The 13,433-nt window shown below is 43.2% G+C and overlaps 1 protein-coding gene across 2 annotated transcripts in view; it reads left to right on the forward strand.

The window, feature by feature from the left end:
• mphosph9 (M-phase phosphoprotein 9) overlaps positions 1-13,433 on the forward strand; it is a 57,333-nt gene that overhangs the window by 29,846 nt on the left and 14,054 nt on the right. The window lies entirely within an intron of this gene.

Raw genomic sequence — 13,433 nt, forward strand, 5'->3', positions numbered from 1 at the left:
ACCTGTGAAAAAGGAGAAAAATGGATAGATTAATGGAGGCCAGAGAATGTTTTTTTGGCCATGGCAGCAGCATAATGGTTCGAAACGTTTTTGGATTTCCAAAAAAGTTTCGAACTATTATGCTGCTGCCATGGACAAAAAAAACACAAACAAATAACCCATCTGCTTGTTATCACTCCTATCAGCAGATCCAATGCCAGATGCATACTGGTTATGGATGTGCTCGTCCTATTTCCTCCCATTTTAGGTTCATTTTGAATGATTTGAGTGTGTTTGTTAGTGTGTGTGTGTGGCAGGGAGTGAAAGAAGATGGAGCCTCACAGGATTTGATTATCTAGCCAAAATGATTAGGTTTGCTTTAATGAATGCTGTTAGGAAGTAGCCACTGCAGAAAGAATGAGTCATATTATTGATTGCCACTTGCTCCTTCTCCTCCTCCCTCTCTCTCCCTGTCTTGTCGTCCATCCATTCACTCTTCCTTTCTCTTTTTCTTTATGTCATCTCTAGATATTCACATTATCGCTTCCTTTTTTTCTTGTCATGTTCTCCTCCTCTGTTTTAATTTTTCGTTTCTTTCAAAGGATATGCCACATTCCCTCCCTGTCCTATGTCTACAAAGATTTAATGTGAAGTGTCATGTAGCCAGAGTGACAGTTGCATACCAGTAAGGTGGGAAGAGAGTGGCTGGGGAGTCTTGGAAGAAGGGGGAGGCTGGATGGGGGGTCTTGTCACGAGATGCCACGTCGTCACAGTGTGTGAAATCTATTTTTAGCAGCGTAAACAGAGGGATTCCAGCCCACTGATCATGGCTTTGCAGTCAGGGCTTTGAGGTGGGAGACTGCCAGAGCGTGAGATGCTGGATGTGAATGAACGACACCTGTATTAAGCCCTTTTTGTCTGTCTCCACCGTCACTCCCCTCCCCTCCCATCACCTCGGCCTGTCATAATGAACACTGCACCACAAATAGACCAACAATTCTTCTGGCTACTTTTGCAACACTGTTTTGCTTTACATGCATTCACATGCAACATCCTTTATGTTTTCGACTGAAAAATCTGTCTCAGTTTTTTTTTCAGCACTACAATCACACAGTGATGAATCTACCATCACTTGCTTCCATTTTTGTGCACACACACTCAAGCCCAGGGATTATACGAGCACACAGCCAATATCCCTGGCTGTTTTGTAACTAACTATGTTGTCTGGCATGGATTTATCAGTTTCTTTGCCTTGCAGAACCATAAAAGTACAGACATAAAGAAACAATCCAAATGCATTTGATTTTTATTACCAGGAACACAGTAAAGTGTTTTGCCAAACAACACTAGAGACAAGCTGAGGGACAGAAACCAATGAATAAATTGGACATAAAATAATATAGAACCAGTTGCTACTTTATTAACAAATAAACATGTGGTATTATACCATTACAGAAGCCATTTTAGTTTTGATTTTAGTTTTTTTAGTTTACTAAAGTTATGCTGGTGAAATGTGAGGACTTTTACTCAGAACTATTTCTGTATTCTGGTGTTAGTATTTCACTGACATAACCCCCCCCCCCCCCCCCCCCCTATTATTACACAGCTGACACAAACACACATATAGGAAATATTCAAAGTAGCCTGACATTGTTAGGGTTTACAGTGAATTGATGGTTCCCTGAACACATCTGAGACCAAGTTGGCAGGCTAGAGAGGGGGGATTGTTCTGGGAATTGAAAGCACTCAGACTAATTAACAGTCCCCCAGCTTTGTTCAGATCTAGTGAGGCGTTATGTCCTTGTTAAATATTCACACAGGTTCAGGGGTACGAATGAGACACAGAAAAATCAATAGATTTTCGATACACTCTGCTACTTAGTTAAGAGTAGTCTCTGTGAATCAGTTTTCTCAAAGCATACAATGAACATTCTGTTTTGCATTTGGCATAAATAAGGATTGCAAGACAGAATTATGGGGTGGCTTTAGCTCAGGTGGTAGAGCAGGTCATCTACTGATCGGAAGGTTGGTGGTTTAATTCCTGGCTCCCCCAGTCTGCATGCCTTGGGCAAGATGCTAACCCCCCACTTGCTCTCCGATGCACTGAGGAAGCATAGGGTGTGTATTTGTATGGATGAGTGTGGCGTATTGTGTAGAGTGCTTTGAGTACTCCAGGAGAGTAGAAAAGCGCTATATAAGAATCAGTCCATTTACCAATTACAGCTGTTTTGTTATATAGATTGAAATTTATTTTTACTGTTCTGTCTTATTTTCCTTTGGCCTTTTATCTCCTTAAATCTTCCTGTTGTAATAAATGCCTGTTACTACTTGGATGAGGTTGTTAGACCAACTAAACACCAAGAAAAATACTTCCCTATCCAAGGTGCCTTGGTGCCTTTAGGGTGATCCTGTGGGTTCCATGATTGTGGATACAAAAGAAGGCTTTTACCACCTGGTTGGACTAGATGAAAAGTTGGAAGTAACATCTGGAGCTGAACAAAAGCAAATGCACAACTGGCAAGAACTGCAGTTCCTCTAGCAGCCACTAGAGGCTGACTCGAAAAGGGAGTTGATTGGCATAGACTCCCATTACACAAATGTTCAACTTTACAGTATTAAAACACATGTTTACAGTCTGGTACAAATGGGTACAAATGCTTTATGGGTAGTTTACTCCTTCATAAAAACTCAGAGTGGGGTGAATTTTCTTTAAAACATAGTTAGGGCATTTATTGCTGACTGTAAATAGTCCCAAAGTCTGCTAGAGCAACTGTGCATCATTGAATTGGACTCCTTTACTGTAAATGGTTTTACATTCTGGAGCTGTGTAATGGACTATATGACTAACATTAAGGCTTGCTTGTGGTAGAAGTTTGTGCTTCAGTTTTGGTGATTGATTATTTTATTGGTCTGTTATCTAGCCCTAATCTGCTGATATGTCTGTCTCTGAGTTGCATCTGTACAGCCTATCCATTAGGGGTGGGGGGGAAAATCGATACTGTGTAGTATCATGATATTTTGTTTGCTAATAATGTATCAATACAGGGACAGCAGAAATCGATATTTTGTTACAAAAAAGGTTTTTGTGCTCTGACTTCAGAGCATGTTGATCCTTTTTCTGAGCAAGAATCCTGACATTCCTTCACTGTCCAAATGTGTTTAACTTTTTTTTGGCAGCAATAAACATGACAGTTTACTTATTTTAATTTAAGTTTAGTTTAAGTTTAAAACTTTTTTATTTAATGTAAAATTATATTTTGTTTTAATTTACTTTCAAATTCTTCAGTTGCTGAAGGGGCTGCATAGTTTTCATAAATTGCATAGTTCAGAATAGCTATAATTGTACCAGATGGTTGCATTCAGTTAAGATGGACTAGACTGTAATACAAACCGTTCAGTTTGTCAACAATAAAACTGACTGAAATGAGAGAAAGACTGAGTGCGAGACTTTGATATTAGATAAAATGAATATTGATAAAGTTTACCTTTGTGTACAGAATCTGAATATCGCAAAATATTTTAAAAAATTGCAATAATATCATATTGTGCGTTAAGTATTGTGATAATATTGTATCGTGGGATGTATGGTGATTCCCACCTCTACTATCCATGCAGTTTCCCAACCAAGCTTGCTAGCACAGCAATTTTTTATCCATATGTAGTCACTTCTGGTTTGAAAAACAAAAAACAACTTGGTGGTGGCTAATAGACAAATGTTGAGTTTGGTCCTGGTGGCTACGTCCATGTTTTATACAATGAATGCATAAATGTATGGAGAAAATTTCAAGTTGGGAGTATGACATCGTCCAAAATGTGTTGGTATGCTGAAACATTAACAGTTCCATTCACTGGAACTAAGGGCCCAAGCCCAAATCCTGGAACCCCCCCCGCACACACACACCCTTCACCAAACTTGGAACAATGCAGTCAAGCAAGTACTGTTCTCCATCAGACTGCCTGATGGAGAGGCAGGATTCATCAATCCAGAGAGCTAATTTTGAAGCCCACATGAATTTCATGACTGGACTTCCTATCACAGTATCCGCACTGGAATTTACTTCCATGATTAATGAAATAGTCATAGCTCATGGAAGTGATTGGAACACCTGAATACAATGATTTGGATTGGCAATATAGTGTAGGTGTGATCTCTGTCCTACCTGCTACTGCTGCTCCGTGTCACCCCAACTTCAGCATATTAGTCAGCCTCTAAAGCTTGGAGGTGGGTCAAATGCTAATGGCCCTGTACCGAGGTATACCATCCTCTTCCCTTAATCTGTAGGCTTTCAAATCTTAACAGCAACCTTGCACTTCTATTTTCTTTTCTTTTTTAGTGATGTCTGTGATCACCCGGCTACCCCCTCCAGAGCCTTACACTCTCTATCTGCAAGTAAGCCGCAAATCAACTTCTCACTAGTTACTGCTCTCCCTACACTCTCCCACTGTCCTGATGCACATCCGGGAGGGGATAAATGGAAGAGTGCATTCAACGCAGCCCTAAGTCATTTCGAATATCTGGTTATGTTGTTTCACTAATGCCCCCTGTGGTTTTTCAGACACTAGTTAATGATGTATTGAGGGACAACGCCTCCTGGAAAATTGGTTATATTTCAAGGTAAAAAAATGTGAGTTCCACTTTGCTTCAGTAACCTTTTTTGGTTATATTCTGGCAGGAGACGGGTGAAGACCGACCCAGCAAAGATTCAAGCAGTGAATGAATGGCCCACTTTCGCTAACTTATACCGTCACTTCATTCGGAATTACAGCTAGGTAGCTGCACCACTCACTCACCTCACCTCCACCAAGGACCATTTCTGGTCTCCTGAAGCTGAAGCAGCCTTCATTGAATTGAAACATTTGTTCACTTTGGAACCCGTTCTGATTCACCTTGACATCTCAAAACCATTCATAGTGGAAATAGCCTCAGATTCAGGAGTTAGAGCCTTTCTCTCCCAGCGTTCAGGGCCACAAGCCAAGCTACAGCATTCTTCTCACGTCGCCTCACTCTAGCCAAGCGAAATTATGATGTGGGCGACTGAGAGCTGTTTGCAGTAAAATTAGCCATTGAGGAATGGTGTCACCTATTAGAAGCAGCCGAACAACCATTTACCCTTTGGACTGATCACAAGAACCTAACTTAACTAAGAACTGCCAAGAGGCTCAATGACAGCCAAGCCCGTTAGCTTTTTTTTTTTTTATTGCATTTTCTCTATTTCTCTACTTCCTATTGCCCAGGCTCCAGAAATGTCAAGCCTGATGCCTTGTCCCGCCAGTTTGCCACCAACAATGACCCACCCGAGACTGCCACCATCCTACCTGCCACCTTCTTGGTGGCTTTGTCTCCTGGGACGTCAATCCACCAGGCTCTTCAGGATGAGCCTGACCCAGGTACCAGTCCACCTAATCACTGCTATGTCCCCATTCCAGCCCTTTCAGCAGTCATCCATTAGGTTCACACCACCAAGTAAGTAGGTGTAAGTAGGACTATTTCATTAATCAAGTGTCACCACTTTTGATGGGGAACAGAAAGAGATGTTAAAGACTATGTGGCCGCCTGCTCCATCTATGCATGAAGCAAGAACAGCACTCAAGATTCGATTTAATTCTGTCACCGACCTGCCTTCCTCCAGGAAGTCCGTAATTCTTTCAATATTTAATAGGTTTTTCAAGTCAGTCCATTTTATTGCTCTGGACAAACTCCCTTCTGCCTCTGAAACTACCAGGGTCCTGGTTGGTCATATTTTCAGTCTCCACAGTTTCCTTACATAAATTCTCCCAGACAGAAGTCCTCAATTCACTTCACAGGTTTAGTAGACCTTCTGCACCGTTCTTGGAGCCAAGGTCAGCCTCAGCTCTGGATATCGCCCACAATCCAACAGCCAGACTGAGATGCTCATCCAGGAATTTGAATTTGCCCTCCACTGTGTCACCACACTAAACCCGGTAACCTGCTCTTTGCATCTTCCTTGGGTAGAGTACGCACATAATTCACTTACCTCATCTACAACTGGTCTCTCGACTTTTGAAGCCTCTCTAGGTTATCATCCACCCCTGTTCCTTCAGAATGAGGTTGATCTCGCTGCTACTTCTGTTCAACACCACTTGCAACGCTGTCGTCACATTTGGACTCGGACTCGGGAGGTGCTGCTAAAGGTTGTTGTTTGAAAGCACCGCTACGTGGATTGACTAAGAAGACCTGCCTCTAATTTTACTCTAGGAACATTCCCCTCAGGCAATTTTCCAACAGGCTCGCCCCATGCTATATTGGACCCTATGAAATCGAGTCTGTCATCAGTCCTATGGCAGTTAAACTTAAACTCCCTGCATCCATACGCATAGATCCCATGTTCTACTTTTCCCAAGTCAAGCCGGTGCACTCCAGTCCTCTGTCATCTGTTCTTCACCAGTTTGTCAGCTACCTCATGGTGGTAACCAGGCCTCATTCCATGTTTATGCTATGTGCTTAACTTGATCACTTTGTGCCTTCAGTAACCTCGTCAAGCCACTGTGTAACTCCTCGGAAGTTAAACAACTCACCTGCCTGCCAGGAGGCTTCCCGCCGTCTTCTCAGGAATATAGGAAAAGCAAGGTCCTAACCACACTCTCCCTCTGTTACTGTGCATCCACGTCCGAGATTCCCCACCAAGTACTCACGTCTTGTCATTGCTCATCTCTGTGTTTATAATAAAACTTTTGAAAACCTTAACACTGTTCTGTTTGTGCCTGCATTTGGTCCACTCCCATGTACTGGCCTCTGGGACCCTTGACACCTAGTCTCTTTTTATTACATCTGAAATGTAATGCTGATTTGTAGACTTGCTTTAACTTTCTATCTTTATATTAGTAGTTTTGTACTAACTGTGTGCATTGTATGTGCTGTGATTTCCATGCTATGTGAATTTCTCCTTTAAGCATTTCTTTCAATTGCTTCTGTAGTATTTTATTCATACTGTTGTGTCGTGTTAATCACTAATGTAACACTTGAAGATTTGTGCTTATGTGAGCACAAAAATAAGCAGAAGTTATATTTATAGAATAACTAGAAACAAGGGGAAAACCAAACTGCACACTACCTCATACTGCTACTTTGCTCAATTTCATTTGGAAATACCACCGTTTATTAATCTATTGCATTTATTATATAGTCTTTTTAACTCTATATAAATTCCACGCAGAGAATAATAATGACATAAAAAACCAATAACATTATTTTCATTCAATGGTGTGACTTGATGCATGCTCAATCATCCAGGTAAATAAACCCCAAAAGGTTGATTCTGTTCATTTGGACATAGTGTTTTCAGTGGGAGAAACGTTTGTTCACTCATCCAAGTGACTTCTTCAGTCTCTGGAGACTGAAGCCTCAGAAATTGCAAGTTAACATCATCTCAGATTACAGCCCAGATAAATGCCAAACAGACTTCCAGTAGCAGCCACATCAACTGTTCCGAGGAGACAACGCAAATGAGCCTTTATGATCTAATAGCTACTAAGACACCACTACTAAGGAAAAGCAACAAATAGAAGAGATTTGTTTGGGCCAAGAAACACAAAGACTGGACATTAAACCAGTGGAAAGCTGTGTTTGGTCTGATGAGTCCAAATTTGAGAGCTTTGGTTCCACCCGCTGTGTCTTTGTGCAACATAGACAAGGTGAATGTATGGTCTCTACATGCATGGTTCCCACTGTGAAGTATTGAGGAGGAGGTGTGATGGTGCGGGGGTGCTTTGCTGGTGACAATGATGAAAAAATTGAAGGCACACTGATTCAGCATGGCTACCACAGCGTCCTGGTTTGCATTTAGTTAACCCTCATTTATTTTTCAACATGACAATGACCCCCAAACACACCTCCAGGCTGAGTAAGGGCTATTTGACCAAGAATGAGAGTGATGGAGTGCTGCGTCAGATGGCATGGTAAATGGACTGGTTTTTATATGGCGGTCAAAGGAGCTTGCAAAGAAAAGCGTCTGGACTTCTTTAAGTTACTTGAAGACGTTTCACCTCTCATCCGAGAGGCTTCTTCAGTTCTAAGGTCAAATGGTGGAGAGTCCCAGATATAAACCTGGTGGGAGTGTCCCCCCACAGAGGGACAAAAGGACCCCCTGATGATCCTCTAATCGCCTGAGCCAAGGTGTGGAACTGGGTGTGGGTCCCAATCAGCCAGAGTTTCGGGTGAGTTCATTGTGAAACCTGGCCCCACCTTATCATGCGAATTCCTGAGGTCAGATGGCCCAGGGTGTGAGTGGGCGTTAAGGCGTCTGGGAAGGGATCTCAAAACTGGATTATAGATGGCAGAGAGTTGGTGTCGTAAACCACCGCCTCTGTTCAAAGATGGTCGCTCACAGTGGACATAGATGGCTTCTTTCACTCCTCTTTCAAACCATCTGTCCTCTCTGTCCAAAATGTGAACATTGGCATCCTCGAAAGAGTGTCCTTTATCCTTAAGATGCAGATGGACAGCTGAATCTTGTCCTGTGGAGGTGGCTCTTCTGTGTTGTGCCATGCGCTTGTGAAGTGGCTGTTTGGTCTCTCCAATGTAGAGGTCTGGGCATTCCTCGCTGCACTGTACGGCATACACCACATTGTTAAGTCTGTGTTTTGGCGTTTTGTCTTTCGGGTGAACCAGTTTTTGTCTGAGTGTGTTGCTGGGTCTGAAGTACACCGGGATGTCATGCTTGGAGAAAACCCTCCTGAGTTTCTCTGATACACCGGCTACATAGGGGATGACAATGTTGTTGCGTCTGTCCTTCTTATCCTCCTTCGCTGGTGTCTGATCTTCTTTTCTGTGCCTCTTTGCTGACTTTAAGAACGCCCATTTAGGATAGCCGCACGTTTTGAGTGCTTCCTTTACATGTGTGTGTTCCTTCTTTTTCCCTTCAGGCTTAGAGGGAACATGTTCTGCCCGGTGGTGTAGGGTCCTAATTACTCCCAGTTTGTGTTCCAGAGGGTGATGGGAGTCAAACAGGAGGTACTGGTCCGTGTGTGTGGGCTTCCGGTAAACTTCGATGTTGAGGTTGCCATTCTCTTCAATGTGCACAGCGCAGTCCAGGAAAGGCAAACAGTCGTCCTTTGTGTCTTCCCTGGTGAACTTGATGTTTTTATCCACAGCGTTGATGTGCGCAGTGAAGGATTCCACTTCTTGTGTCTTGATTTTGACCCAGGTGTCGTCTACATATCTGTACCAGTGGCTGGGTACTCTTCCTTTGAAAGAGCCAAGAGCCTTCCTTTCCACTTCCTCCATGTAAAGGTTGGCTACAATAGGTGACACGGGGGAGCCCATGGCACAGCCATGTTTTTGTCTGTAATAGCCTTCGTTGTATTTGAAATATGTAGTGGTGAGGCAGAGGTCTAACAGTGTGCAAATCTGATCGGGTGTGAAGTTGGTCCTGTCCTCCAAGGAGTTGTCTTCTTGTAGTCGTTTTCTGACAGTCTCCACGGCCTCCGTGGTGGGTATGCACGTGAAGAGAGAGACTACATCAAAGGACACCATGGTTTCATCTGGATCCAGGGTAAGTTTCTGGACCTTGTCAGTGAAGTCGGTGGAGTTCTTGATGTGGTGTGGGGTGTTCCCCACGAGAGGAGCAAGGATGGTAGCAAGGTGTTTTGCAATGTTATAAGTGGCTGAGTTTATGCTACTGACTATGGGTCTGAGTGGGACAGCTTCCTTGTGGATTTTTGGAAGTCCGTAAATGCAGGGTATGGCATCCCCTGGGTAAAGGCGGTGGTAAGTAAGGCGGTCAATGATTTTGTCCTTTTCCAAGTCTTGAAGGCAAGCTATAACTTTCTTTTTGTAGCTGCTTGTGGGGTCTCGCTTTAAGGCTTCGTAGGTATTGTTGTCACTGAGGAGAGTAGTGATCTTTGTATGGTAATCTGTAGTGTTTAGGACCACGGTGCATCTTCCCTTATCCGCTGGTAAAACAGTGATGTTGTGGTCTTTGCTCAGGGAAGCGACGGCCTTCTTTTCCTGTATTGTGAGGTTGGACGGAGGGACTTTGGCACTGGAGAGGGTGGCTGAGACTTTCATCCTGATTTGCTCTGCTTCTGTCTGTGATAATTTATTAATCCGTATGGCAGATTCTGTGGCTGTGATGAGGTCCACTATGGGCAACTGTTGTGCAGAAATGGCAAAATTGAGACCTTTGGCTAATACTCTCTTTTCAGGTTCAGTGAGATTCCTGTCTGAAAAGTTCTTAACCCATTTCTCCTGACTGTCTTCAGATGTGTTTTCTTCTATGGGTTGTGTAGGTTCAGATTCAGAATGAGGAGTGTGTGTTTTTGAAAGCAAGGTGTGAAATTTCCTGCGTTGTCTTTCTTTTCCTTTCGAGTGTTGGGCCCGCTGAGCCTTGTCCACAAACTTGTAAACCTCTTCTAAGATTGGAGAGGGTAGAAGGGTTTCCAGTTCCTGCAGAGTCTGGCTGATCTTGATCTGGAGGGCATCTATGGTGAAATGGACCTGTCTTATCCTTTCACTTAAAAGGTGAATTTGCGCTCTCTGTAGAATCAAGTCTGCTCTGTATCCCCTGACAGTGGATCCAAGGCGCAGGCTCTTAGGAACAACTCTGGTTTGTCTGCATCTTAGGTTGAAACGGAGATGGTTCCTATAATCCGCTAGTTTCCTTGATTCCCTTTCATACTCCCGCACCAGTTGAAGGGTGTTCCTCCCAAAATGTACGGCAATATGTCTGTGAAGGTTCTCAGTCATCCAGGTCATTGTAGTCAAAGGAGCTTGCAAAGAAAAGCGTCTGGACTTCTTTAAGTTACTTGAAGACGTTTCACCTCTCATCCGAGAGGCTTCTTCAGGTGTACTTCAGACCCAGCAACACACTCAGACAAAAACTGGTTCACCCGAAAGACAAAACGCCAAAACACAGACTTAACAATGTGGTGTATGCCGTACAGTGCAGCGAGGAATGCCCAGACCTCTACATTGGAGAGACCAAACAGCCACTTCACAAGCGCATGGCACAACACAGAAGAGCCACCTCCACAGGACAAGATTCAGCTGTCCATCTGCATCTTAAGGATAAAGGACACTCTTTCGAGGATGCCAATGTTCACATTTTGGACAGAGAGGACAGATGGTTTGAAAGAGGAGTGAAAGAAGCCATCTATGTCCACTGTGAGCGACCATCTTTGAACAGAGGCGGTGGTTTACGACACCAACTCTCTGCCATCTATAATCCAGTTTTGAGATCCCTTCCCAGACGCCTTAACGCCCACTCACACCCTGGGCCATCTGACCTCAGGAATTCGCATGATAAGGTGGGGCCAGGTTTCACAATGAACTCACCCGAAACTCTGGCTGATTGGGACCCACACCCAGTTCCACACCTTGGCTCAGGCGATTAGAGGATCATCAGGGGGTCCTTTTGTCCCTCTGTGGGGGGACACTCCCACCAGGTTTATATCTGGGACTCTCCACCATTTGACCTTAGAACTGAAGAAGCCTCTCGGATGAGAGGTGAAACGTCTTCAAGTAACTTAAAGAAGTCCAGACGCTTTTCTTTGCAAGCTCCTTTGACTACAATGACCTGGATGACTGAGAACCTTCACAGACATATTTTTATATGGCGCTTTTCTACTCTCCTGGAGTACTCAAAGCGCTCTATACAACACACTGCATTCACCCTATTATCTATACGGTGAGCGCTTTTCTAACTATCATTCATACTCTGGATGCATTGGAGAGCAAGTTGGGGTTAGTATCTTGCCCAAGGATATTTGGCATGCAAACTGGGGGAGCCAGGGATTGAACCACCAACCTTCCGATCAGCAGCTGACCTGCTCTACCTCCTGAGCTACAGCCACTATGGCCTAGCATCTGTAGTCACCCGACCTAAACCCAGATGGTTTGGGATGAGATGGACCGGAGTGAAGGCAAAAAGGCTCAGCATTTATGGGAACTGAAAGGCTGCTTAAAACCATTTCAGGTGACTACCTCATGAAGCTCATGGAGAGAATGCTAACAGAATACAAAGCAGTAATCAAAGCAAAGGATGGCTATTTTGAAGAATGTAAAATACAAAGCATGTTTTGAATTATTTCACGCTCGTTTGTTAACTACATAATTCACATGTTCATTCATAGTTTTGATGCCTTCAGTGAGAATCTACAATGTAAATTGTCATGAAAATAAAGAAAAACCATTAAATGAGAAGGTGTTTCCAAACCTTTGACTGGTAGTGTATGTCAATAATTTACTGTAGGGCAGGGGTGTCAAACTCCAGGCCTTGAGGGCCCGTGTCCTGCAGGTTTTAGATGTGTCCTTGATCCAACACAGCTGATTCTAATGACTAAATTACCTCAGCAACATGTCTTGAAGTTCTCCTGAGGCCTGGTAATGAACTTATCATTTGATTCAGGTGTGTTGACCCAGGGTGATATCTAAAACCTGCAGGACACCGGCCCTCGAGGCCTGGAGTTCGCCACCCCTGCTGTAGGGTCAATCCATAAAAAAATCACTCTGTGATTTTGAACACAGTGAGCTGAAATTTGTTGGTTTGGTCACCTTTTTTGTCAGCATTTTTGAACCTTTGTAACTTCTTAACCATAAGTGAGAGCCACATTTAACATTCAGGACTAAAGAAAAATGTATGCAATTTTACATCAACTCCAAATGTCACTATCTAACGTTAAAGATTTAGATTTTAGGTAACCAATTAAAAGAAACTACTTTCTAAACCCTGGTTATGGCCCTGCTTCTGTTGTCCAGTGTTGACAACTCTGTGTGAACTCGTGTTTTCTGTTCTTAGCTGATGGGATTGGCACAGGTGTGGCCTTCTGCTGTAGCTCATCTGCTTCAATATTTACCATGTTGTAGGTTCAAAGATGCTCTTTTGCATACCCCGATTATAACAACTGGTTATTTCAGTTACTCTATAGTCATTCTCCTCTGACCTGTAGCATCACTATTGTATTTTCACTCAGAAAACTGTTGCTAACTGGTCATTTTGTCTTTTTCAGATCGTTCTCTGTATACTCTAGTGATGATTAGATATTTGTGGTAACAAGCAGTTGAACACATGTTCCTAACAAAGTAGCTGATGAGTGTATATGTCTCTGTATATATCCAAAAGAATGTTAACAGTTCAGCTGTTTGTCAGCTGGTTAAATGACACTTTTTATGAGATCTTTCATTTCATGAAGTCGTTACAGTTGAACATGGGGCCGCATCTAAAGTTATTTTTTTTATATTCAGTCTGTGGCAGTGATTAATATTCTGCCCAAAGGAAAAAAAATTAGCAGTTTTCAACTTGTGTTTGTTTTGTTTGTAGCTGCAGCTCTGTGCCATTGTTTAAGTGCACTAAACAGCATGGCAAAGACTGACATGAACTAAGCAGAGGCTCAGGTGAGTGCTGAGAACACTGATTAGCTCCCCTCCCTCCTCAGGCGGTGATGCATTGCCGTCATTTACGAATGCGCAGGAAAGCAGAACAATTTGAGAAATGCCA

Source organism: Neolamprologus multifasciatus, chromosome 7 (assembly GCF_963576455.1).
Source record: "Neolamprologus multifasciatus chromosome 7, fNeoMul1.2, whole genome shotgun sequence".
In the NCBI taxonomy this organism is placed as follows: domain Eukaryota; kingdom Metazoa; phylum Chordata; class Actinopteri; order Cichliformes; family Cichlidae; genus Neolamprologus; species Neolamprologus multifasciatus.